We start from the raw sequence: 5,000 nt of genomic DNA on the forward strand, positions 1-5,000 counted from the left end.
TATAAAAGGCCATTAGATATGCTATCATCTCTTTGAAGATTGTGATTGTGATTCTCTTCACTGATTGGGATATTGATGCAACAAACTGACCTTGAAGTGTTCGGACGGAGGACAGAGCAGGAATCAGCACTGCCTTTCTCGCCGGTATAACTAGGTATACCGGGGAAGGAGTAATAGTTGAATGTCTGCCTGGTGTGAAATCCGTCAGTATATTGATGAATATACTCGGGGATATACTCGAGAAGGTACGCCGAGGCACTCCTGCAACACTTGCCCGTTCCGAATGCCTGAGGGAGACTAATGAATTCGTGCGTGACTTCGGGAGGGAACGCAAGTGGTGGCGGTGTGGCTGTTTTAAGTTCAGAAATATGACCTTTGTGCTCGTGTAAACGTGATGGGGGCTTGATTGTGCGACCTTTACCACCCTCTTGGTGATGTCAGCAGACGTGGGGGTCCGGGTGCTGACATAAGAGCCTTGTGGATCACGTGGGTTCTGGCAGACAGAGGCTCTTCAACGAAGGGGAATTTGATTACTAATCAACAAAAATTATCTTATAGTAATCTTTGTTGCCACATTTGCCGTGACTCTATCGCCGACAAATGGTAATCATTAGGCCACAGCTTAATTAATAATCAGTGGGCGACTCTGATGCCAATGCCCTGAGCGGCCGAAGTGCGAGTTCGCGAGCGAGCGAGAACGCGGGCGTGGGCGTGGGCGTGGGAGGCTCACGGCGGTGATGCTCCCTCGCGCGGCTGCACACGACGCCCGCCAGGCGCCTTCTCGGGGCGTTGCTCCGGTCTCAAAGAGGAAGAAAAGATCGGGTGTTTTATCTCACCTCTTTGCTTTCCGTCTGTTTGTCTTCTTTGCTTTCCTTCCTCTTCCTTCGTTGAATATCGTTTGTGTCTCTCTCTTGTCGATGGCCTTGTCTTACCCAAAACAATGATATGTTTGCCACAGCGCGGAAGCACTCATAACATACATCCAAGACACTTGTTCTTTGCGTTACTCAGTAGTGCATTCGGGTGCACTCTGTCTTTTTTTCTTTCTTTCTTTTTTTTCTTTCTTCTTCGTCTTCTTCTTTCTCCAAAGGCCCCTTCTTCTTCCAGATAAGGCCAGTTGAGGAACAGTTCAAAGTGCAATAAGATATCTGAACAGTATATGTATTCACGGGGGGGGACCACCACAGAACACAAAGAATGAATCCACGTAATTATTTAATACACTTTTGTCAATAGATTTCGTCGGACTCTTATTTTCGTCCCGCTTCTTCGCAGCGATTTTAATTAGCCTGGGTATAATTTTCCCGCACACACAAGCACAAATGCACCACGGCAGATCCTGCAGTAGGAGAACGCTGACCAGGAACACCTCCGTCAGGGCCTCGCTGTCCCTTCCTGAAGCCGAAACCCGGCGCGATGTCACACACACACACACACGCAGGAGTGGGCGGTTGGAGTCTCCGCGTCAGGCGATGGCAACCGTCTGACAACCCTCGTGATACTGGTAGCGACGTGTGGGTGGGTGGATGGATGGGAGGTGGAGGCGGCAGTGGGCGGGGGCGGGGGCGGGGGCGAAGGGGTGGCGGTGGTTGTTCCCGCGCGGGGGCGGAGGGAGGGGAAGGGATGAACTGCCTCAGGCCGCACAACCAGGCGTATACAGACTAACTTCCCCTACAGGAGCACTGGAGCGTGGATCTTACTGACATTGGACTCATCCTCACTCCACGTGCTTCCTTCCACACCGTCCACATGGGCCGACGTGGTTAGGCGAAGTTCCACAACAACTCCGCAGACTTCAGAGCTCGTGCTCTCTTTTCGATCTCTTCCCATTCATTCAGAAGACTTTATCATTCCTTTGCTACGAAATTTCATTATCAATATTTCTTTGTTTCTTATTTCGGAGGGGAAATGTTGAGCTAACATCAAAGGCGTTTATGCATGGTTGCAGTTAAGTAACTACTTATCAGTTAATCCACTTTCTTGATCACGAAAACAAGAAGCGCTGTGTTCTGATTGGACGAGAGCTCCTGTGCCATCCGCCAATCAGAAGACGTAGAAGCCTTGCCTGACACGAGACTGATGTGGCAAAGATCTCTGTCACGAGATTACTATCTTGGACGTGTATCAAGTCACGTGATTTTCTTTTCAAATGTAGTTATATGAATATATATACAGATATATAGATATATGTATATATATAGATATGAATATATATATATATATATATATATATATATATATATATATATATATATATATATATATATATATATACAGTATATGTGTATATACATGTATATTTATATATACATATATATATACATATATACATATATATACATATATATATATATATATGTATATATGTTTATATATATACATATATCATATATATATATACATATATATATACATATATATATACATATATATATATATATATATATACATATATATACATATATGTATATATACATATATCATATATATATATACATATATATATACATATATATATACATATATATATATGTATATATATACATATATATACATATATATGTATATATATACATACATATATATATATTAAAACACATGTATGTGTGCGTATATACACATATACATATACATGAGTGTGTATGTGTGGACGTATAAGCACTGACTGACTGATTGATTAATCAACCGATTGCTTTCCCTGTGGTCAGCCATCGACACAATCGCCCTTGGGGATCGAAGTAGCCACAAGGGGACTTCCCTCGCCGCACGATGGACGAAAATCCTCCAAAATCTGCCTGAGCGGTGTCGCCGAGTCCACGCGACCGCTTGCGGCACTTGCGGAAGGAAGACGGTCACGACGAATCGGGTTCCGACCGGCAGATTTGCATTGGATTCGCAAGCTCTCGTTGCGTTGACCTTTCCTAGCGTGTGGCGAGACGTGGCGTCGTTAGGTCATCCGGATCAGAGCTGTTTGAGGAGCCGTTGTGTTTCGTGAAAACCTTTTCGGGATCCCTGGATTACAGCGCGGGCGTAGGTTGGGTTGCAGGCTAGGCGGCAGGATTTTGTCTTGCGAGAGGACTCACTTTTCTTAGTTTTTTTTTAGAAAAGGAGATGCATAATAATGATGATAATGATAATAATAAAAAAATAATAATAATGATAATGATGATGATGATGGTGGTGGTGATGATGATGATGATGATGATAATAAAAATAAAATAATAATAATAATAATGATGATAAGACAGTCTGGAGGATATGCGCGTACCTACAATCTGTTAATAACAAAGGTAATTACACCCAATCCTATAATTACAAACGAAGAATAAGTCGAGAGAGAAAGTTGAACGTGACGAGATAATGACATGTGGTGAAGTGCCGTACAAAGTCTTAATAACGGGAGAAAAGACAAAGTGGCAACGAGCAATGGTTAATAACGGGAGAAAAGGCGAAGTGGCAACTCAGCCTAACGCGTCTCCTGGTGTAACTTCATTAACCTGTTGATGGTGATGTTGATGGCAAATGGCCTAAAAAAAAAATAATAATAATAAAAAAAATAAGCGGCGAATTTCTTCCGTTCATCCTAAGATATCTTCTCGTATCCTTCACGGCTGTGTAATTCTAGTAATTCTTGAACGATTAATTCAACACTTATATCTTCCTTTTTTTTCCTTTTATCTCCTTTTCTCTTCCTCTTAAGGCGTAATCTCATCTCCTCTTTCTTACTACAGAATATCATAATGACAATTTCGTTTATCTTAATTCACATAACAATTATTTCCACATTGCCATGATGCTTCTTTTGTCAAACAACCAACCCCTTCCATCAATCTCATCAACTCTCAATTGCAACCCTCCTCCGTCACGGTCTCCTCGAACTGAAAGTGAAAGCGGCCTCAAAAAAAAAAAAAAAAAAAAAAAAAAAAAAAAAGGAAATTCGCAACCATAAAATACGTGACGGCGATTTTTTTTTCTTTCTTTTTAGTCCCGGATCACTGCCATCATGCGCTGTCAGATGTCAGATGTCTAATTCTATTCTAAAACCGCCATTAATTAATGAATGTCTTTTGGAATCTGAAGAAGCACGTGTGGCGAACGTAGATTCAATTTCCGTTATTAAGACGCGGAAGAGGAGAGACAGGAAACATGCGACGAAAGAGAGAGAAAAGAAAAAAGGGCTAACAGGTGTAAGAGGAAGAAACAGGAACAGGAGTCCAACAGATCCCGTAACATGACATCGCAACGGAAAGCGGATCATTAAGCAGTTATTCGGACATGTCATTCACTTCTTTTGGCTTTTCTTTAGTCATCTATCCTAATTCTTATTCATTTCCGTTCTTGCGTTTGTTTTTTGTCTTGAATTCATTCTATTTTCGGTCATTCATTTTTTGAGTTTCTGGATTGATTAGCTGATTCACTTTATTTATTTATTTATCTATTTTTTATTTTTTTATTTTTTTTTTTTTATTCCGGTCTTGTGAAAAGATTCGCCAATAACACTGAATCATTTGAGAAAAAAAAGAGTTGCTTGAAACGCGATCAGCTGATTAAACAAAACCACTAAAAATGATTAGATGAAACATTCCAATCAGAACTCATCACCATTGTTACTATTACTAGCATTTTTCTGCATACACTAATTACGCAAATGGTGTATAATCAACTCACAAATTGCGAAATACGGCATAGAAGGTTGATATTTCCGTTCGGAGATCGCTTCAATTTGCTCAGATTATCTATCGCATTGACCCAAAAGGAGCAGCGGGAAGGTACCCGAGCCGGAGCCGAATGTAGCGAAAAATACCTCTCTCACTCTCTTTCTCGCTCTCTCTCTCTCTCTCTCTCTCTCTCTCTCTCTCTCTCTCTCTCTCTCTCTCTCTCTCTCTCTCTCTCTCTCTCTCTCTCTCTCTCTCTCTCTCTCTCTCTCTCTCTCTCTCTCTCTCTCTCTCTCTCTCTATCTATCTATCTATCTATATATCTATATATATATATATATATAT

General features: G+C 41.2%; 1 protein-coding gene across 2 annotated transcripts in view; it reads right to left on the reverse strand.

The window, feature by feature from the left end:
- Positions 1 to 5,000, reverse strand: part of LOC122267424 (DIS3-like exonuclease 2) — a 201,877-nt gene that overhangs the window by 173,308 nt on the left and 23,569 nt on the right. The window contains exon 1 of one of the 2 annotated variants that reach the window (XM_086530372.1): positions 91 to 1,480. The exons of the other annotated variant lie outside the window; for it this stretch is intronic. The gene's annotated coding sequence lies outside the window, so the exon portion shown is untranslated. Of the gene's footprint in view, positions 1 to 90; positions 1,481 to 5,000 lie in introns of those variants that run through there. 2 annotated transcript variants of the gene reach the window in all.

Source organism: Penaeus japonicus, unplaced genomic scaffold (genome assembly GCF_977035675.1).
Source record: "Penaeus japonicus unplaced genomic scaffold, GWHDUDI00000001_assembly GWHDUDI00000033, whole genome shotgun sequence".
Lineage (NCBI taxonomy): Eukaryota > Metazoa > Arthropoda > Malacostraca > Decapoda > Penaeidae > Penaeus > Penaeus japonicus.